At 41.4% G+C, this 21,884-nt stretch overlaps 1 long non-coding RNA gene across 1 annotated transcript; it reads right to left on the bottom strand.

The window, feature by feature from the left end:
• Window positions 1-11,782: 11,782 nt before the first annotated feature.
• Window positions 11,783-20,365, bottom strand: LOC137544184 (uncharacterized). Its single transcript, XR_011025767.1, has 3 exons — window positions 20,300-20,365; window positions 12,020-12,159; window positions 11,783-11,909 (listed from the first exon to the last, which is right to left on the bottom strand). It is a non-coding gene; the product is annotated as an uncharacterized lncRNA (long non-coding RNA).
• Window positions 20,366-21,884: the final 1,519 nt, after the last annotated feature.

The raw sequence follows: 21,884 nt of genomic DNA, 5'->3' as shown, positions 1-21,884 counted from the left end.
GAAGCGCTGTCTCACTCTTAGATTCGGCTAACAAGGTCGAATCCGAGGAGTCAGAACGCAAAATTTGCGGATCCACGATCGCTTTAGGTTGCGAAACTGACGCTTCCATATCGCAAACCTCCGCGATCTGCGGAGCAGACTGCAAGGCATCTAGGACAGAAACACTGGAGCAACTGTCATCAGGCAACAGGCCTGCACAGGTGCGAACAGAATAAGACATAGATTCATTTGCAAAAGAAGTGGCGACAACAACAGGAGAAACTTTATTAGACACATCAATAATTTTCTTAAAGTTGCATAACTTAGGAATTTTCCCCATGGCAGGCTCACAAACGGACGATCTTAGAGATCCTGAGGGAAAAAAATCTGTCTTCCTTAGACACAGGACCACACAGACCTTTTGCAGCCATACGTGCGGTGGCGACATCAGACCGCACTGGTTCAACTTCCACACAAGCAACTGCTCTGAACGACTTGCACTCAGACTTCAAACACTCAGTTGCTTTGGGAAAGGGAATGCATTCAAAACTCACTTTCTTTAAATCCAGAGGATTGGAACAATCGTCCGCTGACAATGTGTTTTTAGCAGATTGAAGCGCATGTAGTTCATCCAAAATCATTCTCCACACGTCAAACAGCGGAGTCACAAAGTCAGAGATACATTCACCAGTCTTGATTAAAGTGCACGCAGACTCAATGCACGCATACAAAACTGCTTCGTTTTTAGAACGGTATTGATTGCAAAACGATCTCCAATCACATTCCAATTCATAGACCAGGAGCTCGATCTCCCATTTCTCAAACGGGGGCTCCCATGCACACTTAACAAAGGATGAACAATCATAGTGTGCACAGTCTACAGATGGAACTGGAGCAGGAACAGAACGGGAATCTTTTACCTCTTTATTGGGATCAATTAATTGGTGTGTGTGTAATTCATCCAAAATGATCTGCCACACATACATCACCAGATCCACAACACACTTGTCACATTCATCAGAATCAATCAAAAGGCACACAGAGTCAAGACAATCGTTCAGGACATCCGCGCTTTTTGCGATGTAAAAATCGCAAAAGGCTTTCCAATCCAAATCAAATTCCTCCACCAAGGCCCCGATTTCCCATGAGGCAAATGGCGGTTCGAACAACCCAGTATCTAAATAATCTCCATATGGGTGGGGATCAGGAACGAGTACAGATTTTTTGACTGCTTTAATATAGTGTGCGATCCTACCTATAGCAGGATCCACATAAGCTTTGGATTGGGGCAAAAAACCTGGAAACTGATCAGCAGATGCATTATAAACATCATTATCATCATGCATGGTTTTGCCCATTTCAGACTTGACAGAAATAACCTCTCTATCTGTGGTTGCCATGGGCAACGGATCTTTCCGCTGGGAAGCCTTCCTAGATCTTTTACGTTTAGACTTAGAGGCTTTGGATGGCTGCTTTATGGATGAAAGAGTAGATGGAACAGCTGATTGAGCTGCTGACAACAACTCATTAAGGGGGTATGGTAATTGAGGTAATCTCAGCCAATTGTGAATTAAAAAGGCCAAGAATTCCAGGGGTCTTTGACTCAGGGTGGTATGATCTAACACATCATAACCCCACATTGACATTTCGCCCCCCAACAGAATGTAGACCATTTGGGAGGCCCAGGTAGACACTGGGGTGCATTGGAATTCAGGGTTCGCTAACAGTTTCGTACACTCAGACAAAAATTTGTCTGCTGATTCAGGTTCAAGTTTTTTAAATCTCTTAAAGGTACAAGAGCCATATTCGACAAAATCGTACAAATCGGAAATTCCGTCTACACTGGGGTTTTGGGTTAGGCTGGTCATTCTGTCACGATTGTGGAACTTTCCCCGTGATCAGCGCACAACGCGTGCGCTGACATGGCGGAGATCCTCCACAAGCGTATAATTTGCAGGAACCCAGCAAAAGGTGCTACGCACCTGTAGAGGGAAATTCCTGTCGGCAGATGGCGCTGGGGAGTGCAGAGGAACCAATCCTCTGTACCTCCACAAGTGCCAGACAGGAATTGTACGAAGCGCAGAATGCAATCGCAAGAGAGGCGATAGTGAATGAGATTGAGCAAAAGGGATAGGTTGTATGTGTGTGCGCCAATCCAGTCGCCACTCCGCGACCGCGCACACACACAACAGCAGATACGAAATAGGAACGCGATCGCGAGAGGTGCGATCGCGAGACGTGACACAAGGCAGAACAGAATAGAATACAAGGGTAGCAAAGGCACAGCAAATACAATAAGGAGATACGGAAAACAACAACCGCTAGCTAACCGCAAGCACCGCACTCATTCGCAACAGTGCAAGCGGTTATGCGCGATCTCCACGTGATAAGCACAATAGAGACAAGCACGCCTAACTAACCATAAACAGACAAACATGAAACAGGGGACGCGAGCGCTTGCTTAACGGTTACCTCACCGAGCCTGTAGCAAGCGCAGCGGACAAGACAGACACACGAAAAACAAGAACTAGGCAGGAAGGATCCACCGCTCTTCCGCCAGAGCAAGTGTGATCCAAGCAGGAACATAGATCAGAAAGATCCACAGCCGCTAACGCTAGCGGCTAGTGCGATCTCAGCAAGACAGAACGATTCGCTATCAACCGCCGTTGGTGACAGCGCAATCGCGACCGACAAGACAGAACAGAAGGATCCCCAGCGCTCGCACAAAGTAGCTAGCGCGATCCCAGGAAACAGAACAGAAGGATCCCCAGCGCTAGCACAAAGTAGCTAGCGCGATCCCAGGAAACAGAACAGAAGAGATAGCTGGTAGCAACCGCTGCACCAGCTATACTCCAAGAACATAGATCAGAACCATTTCCTGTCAACCACCATAGGGACAGGACAATGGCAAACAGGCAAGACAAGACAGAACAGGCAATACAGATAATACAACCTGACTGGGCTAGAAGGGGAGCCAAAAGCAACCCCCAGGAATTAACTATACTAGATAGCAATGGCTGACACTCCAGCAGTGTCCATCAGGAACTGAGCAAGGAAAGGAAATGACCAGCAAAGCATTCTGGGAAACATAAAGCTCTTATAGTGCCAGTCATCAAAGAAGGCAGGTAGAGGATTTGCATAACGAATGTATGCAAATTCCCCAGCAAGAGAACAGAACAGAAACTTGCAATGAAAAGACAGGTCTCTGTTCCAGAGACCTGCAGCCCACAGACTAGAGGAATGGACAAACAGCTGTCTGCCTGTGCAGCCAGCTGAGCGGATCATCACAAGCAGGGATATGTGAGGGAGCAGGCTGGTGTTGTACTTTATACTGGTTGAACTCGATGGATGTATGTCTTTTTTCAACCAAAATAACTATGTAACTATGGCACCATGGCCCGATTAATTGATTCCTGGGCTAACGATCCATAGCCGGGAGCGCGCATGCACGTGCGCGGTCGGCCGCGGGAGCACGCAGGAGCGCACATGACCTCCTGGACATAGCTCTATGTCCAGGAGGAGAAAGTGGTTAAGGCTGGTTTCACAGTGGGACGTTACAGGCGCACGTTACTGCAGCCTGTAACGCAGCCCACCGCACAGCAATGAAAAATCAATGGGCTGTTCACAGTGCCCACGTTGCGTTACACAGTAACGCTGCACCATAAGTCAACGTACTGCATGCAGTACTTTGTAAGCGGCAGAGCCGCTTTAGACTGCTTGCACATGCTCAGTAACATTGGGGAGGAGCGGAGAGCCGCCAGGCACATGGCTAATTAATATTCACTGCACTCAGTGACGTGCTGTGTTTATTTCTTGGAACGGCAGCTCTGTGCGGCGATTGGCCGGCGGGACCACGTGATGCCGCATGCGTCCAAGAGTGCGCATCACGGCATCACGGACGCCAGAGTGAGCTGCACAACGCAGCTCACTCTGACGTCCAAAGCAGGGAGCACCAGGCGTTGTGTTCGGGACACGTTATGCGACCATAACGTCCCCTAAAACGCAACATCCTGGTGTGAAACCAGCCTAAAGCATAGGGCAAATTAAGCAATGCCCCAAAGGCATAATGGGGTTAAAGGATACCACAACTGACATGTGACATGTTGAGATAGACATGTGTATGTACAGTGCCTAGCACACAAATACCTATGCTGTGTTCCTTTTTTTCTTTCTGTGCCTGAAATAGTTAAATATCAGGTATGTAAGTGGCTGACTTAGTCCTGACTCAGACAGGAAGTGACTACAGTGTGACCCTCCCTGATAAGAAATCCAACTATAAAATACTTTCCTAGCAGAAAATGGCTTCTGAGAGCAAGAAAGAGATAAAAAGAGGAATTTCTTATCAGTGAGGGTCACGCTGTAGTCACTTCCTGTCTGAGTCAGGACTGAGTCAGCCACTTACATACCTGATATTTAACTCTTTCAGAGAGAGAAAGAAAAAAAAGGAACACAGGAGAGTTATTTGTGTGCTAGGCACTGTACATACACATGTCTATCTCATTATGTCACATTTCAGTTGTGGTATCCTTTAAATGGTATCTACAAGAGTTTTATTTCATCGAGTTCACCTCTGCTTGTGTTCTCTGTGCTTGATACACATAGATGCACATCTATTTTTTTCAGCTATTAAGAAGTAGCAAAATATGTGTGTCTACACAGTTAGGCATTGTACAAAATGTAAACACTGTTTATATTTAATTGAAAATAGCACAACAAATCAACAGTAAAAACTAAGAAGTACTGTATATACATTTTTTGAAAAAGATGTGCTTATTTTGAATTTGGTGTCAGCAACATTTTTATTTAATGGGTTGGGCAGTTTTACCATTGTGCTATATTACCTTCAACAACAAACCTTGAGCATTGGAGATCTGGGAAGACCGACTGCTACAGTTTAGAAAGTGAAATCTTGATCCATATTTGGAGCATCCTTTGCCATATTTTTGGATCACAACGCATCAAATAATTTCAGGAATGGCAGGTCTGAACTACAGGCAGCACTTGCTCTGTTTTAGTATGGAGTAATCATGGTATTGTGATTTAAATGTTCTTTGGAATTACCTTTATGAAAAATGCAAGGTTTTCCCTTAATAAGACACTATCTAGATGGCAGAGTATATTTAATATCCTAATTAGTGGCACAGCAGTAGGAGATGCAGATGTTGCGACCGCACCGGGGCCCCTGCACCAGAGAGCCCATTAGGGTCCCTTCCTAATCCATCTTATTAGCTTATCATTGGTGCTATGCTGATAATAAACACCTCTATATGTGCATTGAATAGTAGTAATCCTTAACTAACTGGTTCCTTGCTCCGATTACACCTCTCTGACACTACCGCTGTCCTTGGTAGGTCTTGGGCTCCATATTAATAGAGTGCTTGGGGTCCCATGTAAAACTCCGGGGCCCCAAGCTCCTCAGCTATGCCACTGATTATAATACATTCCTTATTAACCTTCCAAGCATTTTAATTTTTAACAGTATTTCTGTATGGAAAGCATTTTTTGACTCTTGACATTTAAAAACACAACAATAAAAGGACCATCCGTATAGGTAGCCAGAATGCCCCTCCCCCAAAGGCAATATCTCTAGCCTGTATCTTAAAGTGAACCTCCAGCATTTTTCCCTGATGCTGTGCAAAGCATGATGGGAATTCTGATGTTGTTCTTCTTGTTCTGCTGTTTTATTGCAATTTTTTTCCCTTAATTTTAAATTTGAGATTTGAAGCCTAGCGCACACAGCTGGGAGGGGTGATCAGGACACAGGACAGTTGAAACTGTGTCTCATGCTCCCTGTCACCTCCTTTCAACCAAAAAGATGGCTGTCCCCATGAAAAAGATGGCAGCCCCCATGAAATCACAAACATTTGCCTGTTCTTTTAAAACAGGGTGGGTAAGAGATTATATTACCTATCTATTTTAATTAACATAACTAATGTAACCTAATGACAGTACATTTGTTTATGCTGAAGTTCCCCTTTAAGCGGAACATGGGGTTATGGTGGCCTAGCTGACAGTCTAGCAATGGTGGGGTGGTGGAGGGATGGTGGGGGCGCTGGTGCCATTCATTGTACACGGAGCCCTGTGTCTCATTTAGCCATTTAGAACTTTGTAGTGCTGTGCAATACCAAGTGCAGCTGCAGCCTACAGATCTCTCTGTTGCCCTGATCAGTCAATCACTCCAGGTTCATATGTAGGCATGCCCATGTTCTCAGCCTATCAGTAGCCAGTAAAGTTTGTTGTGCTTCCATTGGTTCTGACATTTCCAGGTGCAGGTATTTTCCCAGAAGACCAATCATAGTAGCTGGCTGGTTCTGAGCAAGATAGAGATATCATTACTAGGTGAGTCTGCCATCACAGGACCCTCAGCACTTTACCCCCATATAGTAGGAGGAGGCAGATAGAGACTTAGAACAGATAGCCATCAGCAAGCACAGACACTATCTAGTGAAGTGAGTTATGTTGCACAGTAGGATCATGCTACAATACAGTCAGCCATAAAGCCTGTGGAGAGAGAGGGCTAATGCTGCAAGGCGCTGGAACATCAGATCGGCACTACTGTTTTCTTGCCCACAGGATGTCTGTGTTCATGTGCTTCCCTGGGCTCTCCCTTCTTATACTGTATGTCTGCCTGCATTGCACTATGATATCCTAATCCTGCTGCTGAATCACTTTACCGACCAGTACTGAACACTACATTGCTGAAGTACATAAATAAAATAAGTGCAATACAGTTACAAATTATGACAATTCTACAAAAAAAAATTTAAAAAATTCCATACATATTATTTGCACATTACATACCATAACATACTCTTTCATGTTTTCATTAGGAATGGTCGCAAATACGATTTCCAATTCCTATGCAGATTACCAATTCCGAGGATTTCCAATTTCTGTTTTCCAATTGCCAAGGAGGGGGTTTTTTGGTCATTTTTTTGCATTCTCTGATTGGCCATTGGCCAAATACTTCTTAATTGACTCTGCATTCTCTGATTGGTCCAAGGCTTCCAAATTCTGTGATTGGGCTAAAATAAGCGAGTTACGGTAATCCGCCATGCGTTTTCTTATCTCCGCTAATGCAGATTAGTTATTCTGTGGATTTCTGTTTTCTGACTTCCAATGAGTCTTTTTTGGTAATTTTTTGCATTCTCTGATTTATCCAATGCTTCCGAGATCCGTGATTAGGATAAAATTACCGAGTTGCAGTAATGCTGTATTTCTGCAAAAATCCAATTTCCATTTCCTGATTTCCAAGGAGTCTTGGGGGGGAGGGGGGTATTTTTGCATTGCCTGATTAGCTAAATACTTTTGAGTTGACTCTGTATTCTCTGATTGGTCCAATGCTTCCGAGTTTTGTGATTGGGCAAAAATTAGCAAGTATGCGGTATTCCTGCGAAAATCCAATTTTCCTTTTCTGAGTTCCGATCGGAAATGAAGAAATTTGAATTTTACGAAATCCGAAGGAGCATGCCTAGTTTTCATTATATAACGGGAAATGTAATTGGATTTTTTTTCAGTATAACCTATTGTTTTAATCAAATTGAGGTAAAATTGAACCAAAAAATTGTAACGTGTGGCCGCCGTTAGTGTTCATCCATTAAATACAATGTTTTACTGTTGTTATTTTATATTAGGATGTAGTACTACAAAACAAGGAAGAATACCTTGACAGTATTATGAGAAACAATGCATTAACAAGCAAAGAAACAGCAGGTCAGAGAACACTGCTCACTTGGGTTTAAAACAGAAGGTTGGGGAAATAACACTTGAGACAAAAGTCTGATTAATGTCCAGGGCAATCCTGTGCTCTCTCTGGTGTGAACTCTGTCAAGAGCTAAATAATGTTCTTTGAACTAGTTATGCAGTCATATTCTTTGCAAACAGGAGAATAAGGGGCATTCTAGGACAAAGAAAACCCACACAAGATGTGTTATGTTTACTGAATAAATGTTGAATGTTATGATTTTGCAAAGAAGATGTGTGGCTATGACTGAGTGTGACAGAGCATTTACAAATCAGAAAAACAAATTAAGTATGCTGTTAATTACCTAGAGCATTGAATAAAGATGCATTTTGCCCTGCTGCTTAAAACCCCACTGCAGGCACAAATGTTTTCCTAGTCTTGTGCGTAACTATTTTTATCTGTATATCTGGTTGATGAACAGATGTCAAACAACAGCTTTTAAATTATCCAATTGGGAATTACATCACAAATTATTTTCCGCATAACAAACTGCCATAGCTGAAAAGCCCTAGTTATTATTATTATTATTATTATTATTATTATTATTATTATTACGACGATGCATACATATATATTTTTGGGTTATTGTTTTAATTGTTCCAGACAGTCACCTGTTGCAAATCTGTGAACCATCATTAGTTGAAATGCACAGTTGCATGAAATATATTGGACCTTATCCAATTAATGTTTTCTCCTTACTTTTCATAGTTTTTCACATCTAAAAAAAATGTTTCAACACTTGGCAATTGGAAAAAGTACTCAAAAGTATGTAAAATACTCAAACCTATTTTGAGTATTATCTTCCATGGTTGGTACTTTAAAGGTATTGTATTAGTAAAGTTTTAAATACCAAAATTGAAGAAAGCTTAGGAGAAAAGTTAATAGAATATGGGCCATTGGGCCTGATTCATTAAGCTGCGCTGCTCAGCAGTGCAGCTTAATGTGAAGGAGCTTTACCTGCCTTATATAGCATCACTTGCTACTATTGTAAGAAGCATGCAGTGGCATAGCTAAGGAGCTATGGGCCCTGGTGAAAGTTTTACATGGGGCCCCCTAAGCACTCTATACATAGTAATTGATACAGCGCACCAAAAACTGCAAAAGACAACAACAGTGCCAGAGGTGCATGTAGGAGATAGGAAACAGTTTGTAAATGATTACTACTATTTAAAGCATCTATAGAAGTGATTATAACCAACACAGGCCAATAGAGGGCTAATATTGGGCTTGAGAGAGGACCCCCTGGGGCCCCTCTGACCCAAGGGCCCTGATGTGGTCACTACCTCTGCAACCCCTATTGCTACACCACTGGGAGCATGCCTTCGTTAGTTACATGCTTTGCTTACAAAGCAATGCACGTAATTTTAACTGCGGGCGGTCATGTGAAGTATCATTATCACGATATTTCAATTGCGGCCGCTACTATGTTAATTTACATAGTTTAACTGTATTACATTTAATAACCATAATATTAGACATGTTCACAACACAATACAAGGTGCCTCATTGATCTATAAAATGCAAAAGCATGTAGCTGTAAACTTACCTAGTGACATTTTAGATGAAAAAGGGGAAGGTATGCACTGGTTCAATACAGTGTGCTGTCACACAGATACAGCGGAAAGGTATGCACTGCTACAGTATAATTCAGTGTGCTGTCACACAGATACAGCAGAAAGGTATGCACTGGTATAATAGAGTGTGCTCTCACACAAATACAGGGGCAAGGTATGCACAGTGGTAATACAGTGAGCTGGGCCTGGCACAGTAGTACAGCAAGGGCCAGTTGCCACAGACAGGGCTGTATATATGCAGTGTCAGTGTCAAAAACACAAAAAAACACATCAGAAGAATATTAGCTATCAAAAGAGCTTTTTTGAAAGATATGTACTGGTAATACTGTATGCTGGGCCTGGCACAGTAGTACAGCAAGGGCCAGCTGCAACAGACAGGGCTGTATCTATGCAGTGTCAGTGTCACACACACAACAAAAACACATCAGAAGAATATTAGGTCTCAAAAGAGCTGTTTTGAAAGATATGCTCTGGTAATACTGTGTGCTGGGCCTGGCACAACACAGCAAGGGCCAGTTGCGACAGGGCTGAATCTATGCGTCTGTGGTCACACACTAAAACAAACAAAACACATCAGAAGAATATTAGCTCTCAAAAGAGCTTTTTTGGGGTGCTTTTAGCAACAAATTTCAACGAGGAGCAAGCTAACAGCCTAACTAACACTTTCCCTATCTCTCCAGCAACCTCTCCCTTCCTATAGCAGCATCAGCAGATTGAGAACATGGCCAACGTTGCAGCGTTTTTATAGGGGGGCGGGGGTCCGTGGGTTAGTGCAGCCTGATTGGCTGCCATGTGTCTGCTGACTGTGATATAGAGAGTGAAAGTTTAGCCCAATGACAAGGTATAGGGGGTGAGTCAAACGTGCCATGTGTTCATTACCTACTACGGGCGTGGGTAGCTGATATCCGCACGGACTATGCGCCGGGCAGACCGTTCAGGCCATCTCTAAGTACCTCATCTTCTTTATAACTGTTATTGTACTAACATACTACACTATTAGTGATCCAATTTTTTTCTCTCTGCCCAGTTCCGACCTCTTCTTCTGCCCCTTTGCTGAGTAATATAGATCTAATTGGACCAGAAGCGAACAGTATGTGGGTGCTTTGATCTATTGGGAATTATTCAAAAACTGTTTTAACATTGTACATGCTAACAGGTTTAATTTAATTTTCAGCCTTCCCATTAGACTTTCAGTGTCTATATTAGTAGAAAAAGGAAAAAGTGGGCTTGGGTCATCTGTCGGGTGGCAGGTCCAAACACTTGCTGGCAGGTGTACGTATGGGAATGCAAAGTGGGTAGTGGGTCGGTTTCAGGTATGGTTGAGATGCAGGAGGGAAAATGCAGATGTGATTATGTCACTACGGTCATGTGATAATTGTGACTGAATAATTCTCTACGGGATGGGAAGTTACCTAAAGTACATACAAAGAAGGCTGGACAAGTCTCCCCTTTCAACTGTGAAATGAAAATGTGTGTGTGAGCAGAAAGTGAGAAATAAGGCTGAACTGCAGGTTATCTCTCATTAGCCAATGGTGCAGACAGTTATTCATTTATGATTAAAGGTACACTTTTGATTGCAGATAGATTATATCAAAGTTATTGCAGGGCTTAGATCTACTTCAGGTCTGGTCAATAGTGCAGCTTGCATTCATGGTTTTAGCCATTGATTTTGCATAAATTATAAGAATGAGTTATCATTAGCATACATTCCTCTACTCCTGTGTACCATATCAAGGTAGTGCAGCACTTCGGTATAGCAAGAGTAAGTTTACAACTACTGAAGTAATGCAAACAGTTTTCAAGACCATTTTTTTTTAAACTGGAATAAGCACACATTGTAGTGGTTGTTACTGTTCCACTTGCTAGGTCGAATAGCTCTTTGGCACTCCTTGAAAGCCTTCAGCATTGCTCGCATCCCCAAGTATTTCTGAAAGTTCCAGCTTGCACATCCAAGGACGTGAGTAGTTCTGAAGGCTGTTGATGAGTGTCAAAGACCTAGAAGAATGAGTATCTTCACTTGGGACTGATGTAGGAATGACGGGATGGACTGAGGACCAAGAAGGCCCTATGGTGTCCAGAGCCTTACCTCTACTTAGGTAAACTATCAAACCTGAAGTGAATGTTTCACTTCAGATTTGCTTTAATGATATGATGAAAATTTTAAGATGTTTTGACTACACTTAAGTACAAGTACACAAATTATGGATTTGATTGCTAACCCAAAGGGAAAGATTTTGAAAAAGTGTGTGGGAGAAAAAGGGAAGGGGGGGGAGGGAAAGGGGGGCGGGAGGGAACAGGGGGAGGGGAGAGAAACGGAAAGGGGGAGAGGGGAAAGGAGGGGGAGAGGAGAGAGAAAGTAAAGAAGGAAGATGGGGAGGAGAAGCTCGGTAAAATGTGCTGTGTGCATTTACCAACTTTTTGTGAATATACTGCAGTCTATAATTGGTTGGTATGTGGTTGCTTTATTACAGATGAATTGTTTTGCAGCTGTCCTGCCAGATTGCATCAAGGTTTTTTCTTGCAGTATTTTTTTTCAGCTTTAGACAAAGTGAGAAATATGAATGCATGCCTCCGATAACTGTGTCTTGATGGGGCGATTTTTCTCTAACTTCCTGTGATAGTTATACAGTTACAGGGCACAAGGAAGAAGGATTAAAATGACATTTCACTAATATGAACACAAACAATAAAAACATAGTAGTGTGTAGAGGGATTACAACACCTTTGTAAGCCTTACACTGTGGTTTCAGCTCCCAGGTACAAACTTCAGTTTCTGCCCCCCTGGACAAATCACAAAGATCAGTAAGTGATGGGAAACCGCCATGAGGGACACAGACTCAACAGGTTCTTATCCATTTTTTTCTGAAGTAAAAAAGTAAAAATAAAACATTTTGTTACTGATTGCAGAACTGCAGAATAATCCACAAGCAATCTTGTATGAACCAATGCTTGATTTATCCTCCATTTTGTCTGAGATTGGCAACAGTGATCCCTCTCCTCATTCTTATTATTTCTGGTCATTGAGTAATTGCTTTGGGTTAACCAATTTAAATGTCTGATAATTGGACACATCCCACATACACAAAAATATGCACTCCTTATTGTGCCCATACACGGTACAATAAAAACGTTCAATATTCCCATTTACTCAATCAAAATAATCAAATCAAATGAAAGTCAAAAATTATTATTTTTTTTTATGATCAAGAAAAATGAAAAAAAAAAGTTAACAATTATCCTGTTTTTTTCAATAAAAATCCAATCGGACATGTTGGAAAAATATTTATATTCGATCTAATGGAATAATTAAACAAAAATATCTAATAAATATCTAATTAAAAAATGGGCAATGTATGAGAGTATGGGCACCATTAGTCTAACTTCTGTCTTGATTTTATTGAAGTTAATAGTTTGTATGTTCTCCCTTCTGTGTTTGTGTGGGTTTCCTTTGGGTTCTCCAGTTTCCAATAACATGCAGATGTCTATTCCCCTTAAAAAATCAAAAGTGTGATAAAAAAAATTTACTTTACTGGGGCAACGCCCTGGAGTCCTCCTGTGACCACCACGCCAGTCCAAGTCCCTCTGGCTAGCAGTGGCAATGGCCGCTAAGCTGTCCGGCCATGCACCTCCTTATCAAGCTCCTGCACACATGCACAGGATCAGGGTCCATGCAGCTTGGGGCCATGCATGCGCAGTAGCTGTCCCCTGATGGCCAGATAGACTTGGACCGGCGTCGTGGGCACAGGAGGACTCCAGGGAGCAGCAAGAAGCCCCAGGTAAGTTAAAATCATTTTAATTTTTGACTTAAGTATCCCTTTAAGCTCTAAAAGTAACATAAGACAATGACTGACTAGGAATTAGATTGTGTGAGATCCTCCAAGGGACAGTTAGTGACTTAACTGCATACACTTTGCAAAAGTGTTGTGGAAGAGGTATATCAATACATATTATTATTATTATTATTATTATTATTATTATTATTATTAAGAAGAAGAAGAAGAAGATGTGTACGTTGACCTTTGTATTATTTAGAATCATTTAAGGATAATGTAGGGCAAAAGATAGATAGATAGATATATAGATAGATAGTTAGATAGATAGATAGATAGATAGATAGATAGATAGATAGATAGATAGATAGATAGATAGATAGATAATATTTGTATTTTGGTTTCATATTGTTATGTCCTTTTGTGTTTCCTTTGCCACTGAGATGAGTTTTAGAAAATTGGCTGTTATTGTTAATTCATTCATTTATTTGTCAGGCATCAATTACTTGTGCATCACCCAGCTGGAAATAACTTTCCATTCAGAAATGTAAAACAGGTTAAATGCTGGCCAAGTATGCATTAATTTGAGATTCTCAGTTTACTGCCCCTACTTTTCTTTGTTTAAAATGATTACTTTTTTATTGAGTTTTAGGATTAATTTATTTTTCCGCAGTGCTTAGTTTTACACAGCAAACATCTGAAGATAATTAACAGAGTCTGTCTATTTAGCACATGATGTCATATGAAAGTACAAAAAGTATTGAAGTTGCTTTTAGAATGGAGTTATAAGGAGAAAGGATCAGGTTTCACTTCAGGTAGTCAGTGACAGGGTTATCTTCCAGTCAGGATTCAGGAAAAGGCACAGCACTAAAATGGCACTAGTCCGAGAAATGAATGATCTACTTACAGCAAGAGAAAAGGGTGAGTGCTCAATTCTGATTCTTCTTGACTTGTCTGTAGCTTTGATGCAGTGGATCATGAAATATTTATCCAGCGACTGAAGATATACTGTGGCCTAAGGGGTGCCATTCTCAGCTGGTTTCAGTCCTTCCTATCTGGCAGGTCACAGGCAGCAAGTGTCTGGACACCAACTACTCTAATCTAGTGAAACTTGCTTATAAAGTCTCACAGGGTTATGTTCTATCACCATCACTCTTTGCAGTTGGAGCACATGGGACCCAAGTACATAGCATAGCTATTTGAACTATAGGCATCTCCACACACCTTCTGCCAATAAAACCAATTTAGTTAATACATTTAAAAACATTTGGTGCAAGGGCCTTTTCTTATGCAGCCCCTAATCACTTCCATAATCAGTGTGAGAGGCTCCTTATCTGGACAGCTTTAAGAAAAGACTAAAAAAAACCCTCTTTTCCCGAGCCTTTGAGACTGCAGAACGCAGGATCCCAGCTCTTTGAGTCCCCAGGGAGAAAAGCGCTATAAAGGAGGAATTCTAAAAACAAAAAAGGCAGAAACACAAAGCACCACATTAGTTTTTCCTTTCAAGATGGACTACTCGATAAACTGTGATAATTTCTTTCTCGAAGGTGGAAAACTGCACACACCAGTATACAGAAAAGCCACTGTGAGATGAAGATACTATTTTTACTCTCAACTCACCTGATCAGCCATCACATTAAAGGTACGTACACACATTCAACATAGTGCACAACCAACATCACAACATGATCAGCACCTAGATAAACCATTTACACAACTTGTATTTTTTGTGAACGACCAACAGATTTTCACACGCAAGCAAAACAACTGCACGGCATGGGCGTGCAAACATGGCCATGCAGTTTAACCCTCCTGGCGGTATGAAAAATTCCGGCAGGAGGCAGCGCGGCAGTTTTTTTTTGTTAAATCATGTAGCGAGTTCAGGGCTCGCTACATGATAGCCGCTGCTCAGCGGCATCCCCCCGCCCGCTTCGATCAGGAAATCCCATTCAAAGAACGGGATTTCCTGGAGGGCTTCCCCGTCGCCATGGCGATGGGGCGGGATGACGTCGCCGACGTCAGCGACATCGTGACGTCATTGGGAGTCCCGGTCCACCCCTCGGCGCTGCCTGGCACTGATTGGCCAGGCAGCGCACGGGGTCTGGGGGGGGGGGGCGCGCCGCAACGGATAGCGGAGATCGGGCGCGGCGGCGATCGGTGTGCTGGCGCAGCTAGCAAAGCGCTAGCTGCGTCCAGCAAAAAAAAAATTAAGAAAATCCGCCGAGCAGGGTCGGAGAAAACCTCCTGCGCGGCTTACCCCGAACTAAGTTCGGGGTTACCACCAGGAAGGTTAAACAATGCTCAAACAACTCTGTACACATGTGGCCAACTGCACAATATCAGCCCAACAGTCATATGAGTTGATCCACTGGTTGGATCGGGAAAACCGCCTGTTATCAGCAACAGACCAAAATCAGGCACAATCAGGAGGTTTGGTTGAGTGTTTGTACAAGCCTTTAGCCAGATGAGGAGACAACACTTCTGGCCAGAACAACAGAAACATCATAAAAGGCTTGCAGACTGTTTATTATATTGTATACAGGATTATATCAATAAAAGCATAAATACATCATAAAGAACTTGAAAGTGCAATATAAAAGGAAAAGTAAATTTAAACTAAGAATGAATGACCACTTAATGTCTTGAACTAAAAGGTATAAGCAAAATCAACAAAGAATCTTAACCAGACAAAGACCCCCCCGCCCCCTAAAAAAAACCTTTCAGACAACTACCTAACCACAGACACTAACCGGTTAATGAGAAGTATTGATGGCCAAACAACGCAATTTTGTGTTATTGCAAATGTTTGAGAACCAATCGTCCACAGCGAGCGCTATTGACTTAAATAGCAAGTGGACTCCTGAAACCTTCAGGACATCTCTGCAGCCACAATTTCTTTAAAAAAATTAGGTAAAAGTCCAGGTAGCACACCTTATTCAAGCTTCAAAATTTGTTCAATTTATCGCTTCATCAGCACATGAAAAAACTACAATTGTTTCGGGGCACGGCGGGTCCCCTTCTTCAGATAGTGCACTGAAGAAGGGGACCCGCCGTGGCCCTGAAACAATTGTCATTTTTTCATGTGCTGATGAAGCAATAAATTGAACAAATTTGAAGCTTGAATAAGGTGTGCTACCTGGACTTTTACCTCATTGTTGAACGTTTGGATGCTAGGGCTCAGCATCTACAGGGTATAGTACCTGCACCTTGGGTAAGGTGTGCCACCTTCGCAGCAGAACTGTATTTCTTTAAAAAAAAAAGGTATACGAAAGTGTACCAAAACCCGGACAGTGGCATGGCAGCAGTGGATCAAAGGCAAAATATTCCACAAAAATTACGTATTTTACTCAGAGGGTTTTTTATGTGTAAATGCAAAAAATCACATAAAGGAGACATTAAAGTGGTATTGTCACCATAAAAATCAAATTTCAACAGCAATTGGTCTGCGTGTATTAAGTGAGAAAGATGCTAATCCTGCATTCAAAACTAGCAAAACATTTTCAGCTGTTATAGTTTGTAGTTATCACATACTTTAGGAGCACTGGCCCTAGTGCCAAACAGTGCCAAAGAGTTGAATGCTGGGAGTTCTTTTTTTCTATAATATATTCCTCCTCTTCCATTTATTTCCCTGCCTAGCTGCTTATCAGAAACACCCTCTGATTACTTATGTTTACAAGCAAGTCTGGGGTGACTCAGTGATTGGATGTGTAAATAAAAAAAAGACAGTGCAGTTGTTAGTATACACCTCAGTGGGAGTGTCTGGGAGGAGGGCAGCTAATGAATACACAATGAGCAAGAGAAGAGAGGAGGGAAAACAAGAGTCAGGGAGGATATGATGTCAGCATTAGCTTGGCAAGATGGCCTCTGGCTAGAATAGGATTTTCTGCTTTTCCTTTATAAAATTCTCAGGAATCATTACGTGGACAGTGCAATGCATCTGTTATGTAAGTAGAAGTAGTATTTATCTACTTATATATGTGTTTTTTATTTCTAGGTTAGCATGGGTGTCGCTTGTTCTTTAACTGCCTGATATCACCAACAGTAAACTCACAGTAAGATTAGGTGACACAGGTGATGCTGTGTGGGGGTCCGCGACAATAAATTAAATCACTTATGCACAGTGACAGGGCTAGGATGGTGACGCAGCCACACACTACACTGTATGTATGGTGTTGTGCTGCTACAACATACACCACACCCCAATTCAGCAACAAAATGTCAGTACAGCAGGGTCAATATCAGTGTAAAATATTACTTTTGTGGTCTGGATGAGTCCTCAGGATGAGTCCTCAAAAGGACTATTAGGGGGTAGCAAGCTCGTGGACTACATGAAGCAGAGGACCTAGGAAGCAGCTACAGTACAAAACACAATATCACATGTGGTCAGGAAGAATCCTCAAAAGGACTATTAGAGTCCCTAGCTGGTGGATTGGATGACAAAAACAGAGCACCTAGCAAGCAGCTACACAGCACAATATCACAATATAGCCTATCTAACACTGTCCCTGTATCAGTAGCAGCTCCTCTCCCTACAACTAAAGACACACTTAAAATGACTGCCAGGATTGTGCCTTTTATGGGGGGAGTGGCCTGAGTTGTGTTCAGGTCAGATTGGCCTTCCTGTCCCACCTGACTTCAGGGTGACCATCAAATGTCCCTATGGGTAAGTACAGGGCAGCCACAAATGGCCCGTACTGTTTGCGTCCACACCAACCGGGGGAATGGCAGAAGTTCACCTGGAACTGTTCTCCCAGCAAACTGCTATGCTAATGAGAAAGTTAATTTTGACAGTGCTTGTCGAGTAGGTTAGTCTCTCAGCTGGTCATGAGTGCCTTTTGGATGCAATTAAAATGCAGCTGAATGGCAGTATTTGTAGCCCCATGTGTGCCATTATTTTCCACATGATGGAGATACCAGGTGGCTAAAAAAGTGACATGTCCCATCAGAGAGTGAGACTACTCTGATAAGACGCCAGAGGGGGGGGGGGGGCACCTGTCCAACACCCATAGCAAGCAATAGCAAGTACTTGGCTGGTGTACAAGGTTTTTGGGCTTGACTGGCCTCTGCAAGCACTGCAAACATAGGTGTGTTGTGGTGTGTGGGTTGTGTCTGAATGTGTAGTGAGTGTGTATGCGTGTGTTTGTGTGTGTTGTTCCTGCAGTTAGTGTTTGTGTTGTGTCTGCAGTGTTGGTGTTGGAGGTAACATTTGCAGCATTTCATGAATTATGTATAACGTTTGCTGCATTTCATGCATGGGATGTAACAGTAGCCACATTTAACTTATGGGATGTAACGCTTTCTGAATTTCATGTATCGGATGTAACGTTTGCAGCTTTTCATGTATTGAATGTAACATTTGCCGCATTGCAATGTATCATATGTAGCGTTTGCCAAATTTCATGTGTCGTGTGTTTAAAATTTTGGTTAGATGGTACAGGACTCCTGCCAGGATGGCTTTGATAAATTTGGAGGCTGATGATAAATGTTGGAGGGGCTGTGGATGCAGGGGTACTTTGTTGCATATATTTTGGAGCGTTTTGGGAAGGGATTTTTCTGAATATTAAAGTGGACCCAAATTGAAAATACATGATTTCAGAAATAAAATCTATTTTCTAAATTATAATTATAAATAGCAGCCTTTTTTCAGCTGCATGATGATAAATATAAAATATTTTACATTTATTGGCGGAACCCCTCCCTTTATTTCATATTGCCGGGACAGAATCCGGCAAACTGGTGGAGTAGAAGGTGTCCGGCAAAGGAGGAATTGCTAATGGCTGCCACCTGTATAACCCTAGTTATGAAAAGAGAAGGGTGAAAAGCATGAACTGAAATGCTCATAGGCTTGAAGGAATGTTTATTTATCTTTGTATGTGTCAGAGTGGTGCAACTAAATATTTTGAATTTAAAAAAATGTTTGGTTCCACTTTAATAAAATAACAATCCACCAGGTTAAGATCCGTTAGTGATGCTCCTGCTTATTCCAGCTAAATGTTTAATTCCTGTTAACTGGAGACACCCAGATCCTCCTTTATTTGATTGGTTAAAAGTGTGAATATAATAAAATATGCTGAGAAACAGATTGCTTTACAATCGGATAGATGGGAAAGTTTTTGTTTAAAATGGATGGGTTGAATTGAATTTATGGATTCTGAAGAATACAAAGAGATTGTGTGCTCTGGTGTGCTCTGGTGTGCTCTGGTGGAGGAGGTAATTGAAGGGAGGTTTTGGTTTGGGGTGAGTTGGGAGGGGGGAGGTTGTTTTGTTTATTTTTGTGTTGTTTGTCATGGAGTACTGTAATTTATTTTTCTTTTGTTGAATATTATAGCCAATTTAATTATATGAAAAAACGCATCATGCTGTTTCTGCAGATTTATCATTTGCTCCTCCATGAGAATCTCCTGTTCTGCCACATCATATGGGATCTGTTGATGTTTGTATGCGTGTGTTTTGCTTATATATGTGGGTTTGATTTTTTTGGGAGGGAATGTTGGGTCACTTTGCCTGAATGTGATTTGGGAGGAAACTCTGGCCCACTGCCTTTGAGTTACACTGTTACATTACAGTTGGCCCGGCCCACATCATGTCATGGCCATGCATGGGTTTTGCCACAGTGCTCACTTCCTCCTTTTTCTTAGTGCCCCAGATCTTTCAGGATCCTAGCAACAACCCTGAAAAGACAAAACACTGCAAACTATGAAAACATATCAAGAAATTATTAATGGTTCCACATTGAACATAGACCTTTCACATCACAGTATCCTAGCACTGCTTTTTCAGTTATGTTGTGTAGCTTCTGCAATGCAGCAAGTGTAACAAGGGATGTTTCACTGAAGAAAAATCACATTAATAACAAAAAAAAATATTTAATTTATAGAGACGAACAATAAAAGACAACGGTTAGATAAAGTTCCTTTGTGGGTCATGATCTTTCTCAAATACAACATTCCATTAATAACCTGAAAATGCCTACTTGGATGCCGCAGTGTTTCAGAAATGCAAACAAAGTTGTCTTTGTGTACAAAATATGCAATACTGCTTTTTTATTGCATAAATGTGTTGTTTAATGTTACACAGTGTTGCATAAACTGGTATAAGTAGTTTAAAACATTTTAAAAGCATGCTGAAATCAACCAAAACCAATTATTTATAGTATTTATCCAAATCCAGAGTTAACCAAATGCAAATCATTTATCCGCGTTTCACTATGTTTAACACACGACTCAACTTACATGCAAATTCAGTTTACAAACAACCTCACAGAATGAAACCTTTTAGTAAGTAGGGGACCACCTGTGATTGAAAAAAACAACAAAACATGCAAATTCTGATTTGACAGGAAACTGAAGTTTATATTTAGCAAACCAGCTTTATAAACAGCTGGTTAATTAACTGGCAAATTATTTAACAGCTACTGGTTTATTAACTGGCAGTTGCAGAATTAAATATAACTGCTGCAAAGTCCTGGTTTCAGTTTATGCACTATAAATTCACATTTCTGATTAACTGGACTTGACATATATGTTACAATTTTGATCAATAAAAACGAAAAAATGTAGGATTGTATTTTTATATTATGTTACTAGCTGTAAAGTTGACCACACACCATGCAATTTTTTTTTTATTTGAGAAATCTGATTCTTTTTTTTTTTTCTTTTTGCTTGTATGAAAATTCAGATTGCTTCTGCCAATGTACCACACTCATATATTTGATTTCTAGGAAATTTTGAGAGATGAGATAGGGTCAGTTATAGATATTGCGTTATTGAAAAATTTCAAAAGAAGGACATTTTTTTAATACGATCAGAAATGACAAGGGTTTTTTTTTACTTCTGTGTCTGGGCTAAACAAAGATGCCACATAGTAGGAGACTGCGTCATGTGAAGTACTGGAAAAGCTGGGAGAAACCAAAATGGCTTTTATTGTCGCAAATCACAAACATGTCACAATTGCTGTAATGTGAGTTATCCCATAATCCTAAAGGATTACTCATGCAACACTGCTTTGCCAATCACCTGCAATCAGCTACATATAAATTGCAACATTAACATATTTAAAAAAAATATACATTTATACAATCATTTTTTTAAAATACAGTTAATTTACTATACAAACATTGGGGCTGATTCATGAAGCGGCTCTGCTATAGCAGTGTGAGCTACATGACCGCACCACAAGCTTAATACAGGGAAGCATGCTACGCGTGGTCATACAGTGGAGTGTGCCTTCTTTAGTTACACGCGTTGCTTGCTTAGCAATGCGCGCGCCTTTAAATTTTGGCTGCTGCTGTAAAGTATCGTGACCACGATACTTTACTAGAGCAGCAGCTAATATGTTAACTAACATAGTTACTATTTTAATTAACATAGTAACTATGTCAATTAACATAGTAGCATCTGCTCTAGTAAAGTTTCACGGTCGTGATACTTCACAGCAGCACCTGGCATTTAAAGAGAGCCTTAACTAAAGCAAAACAAAAAAGTTTCACTTAGCTGGGGCTTCCACTAGCCCCCTGCAGACGTCCTGTGCCTGTGCCGTCACTCACCAATTATCCGGTCTCCCGCTGTGGCTTAGTGGCTGTGGCCGCGAGCATCCTCAATCGTGTTCCCTTCCATGTGGCCTTACTGCACATGCACAGTATGAGTACTACACGCATGTATGTATGCACTTAATATCCATACTGCTCATGTGCAAGGCAATCACAGGGATGGGAGCACGATTGAGGATTCGCATGGCCAGGGCCACTGGGAGGGAGGGAAGGGGGAGCTGGAATAATAAAAAAATAAAAAAATGTATTCAAAAATAAATATTTATAAA

This window comes from Hyperolius riggenbachi, chromosome 2 (assembly GCF_040937935.1).
Source record: "Hyperolius riggenbachi isolate aHypRig1 chromosome 2, aHypRig1.pri, whole genome shotgun sequence".
Classification (NCBI taxonomy): Eukaryota; Metazoa; Chordata; class Amphibia; order Anura; family Hyperoliidae; genus Hyperolius; species Hyperolius riggenbachi.
The sequence above is the reverse complement of the archived record's forward strand: the minus strand, read 5'-3'. Positions and strand labels throughout refer to the sequence as shown.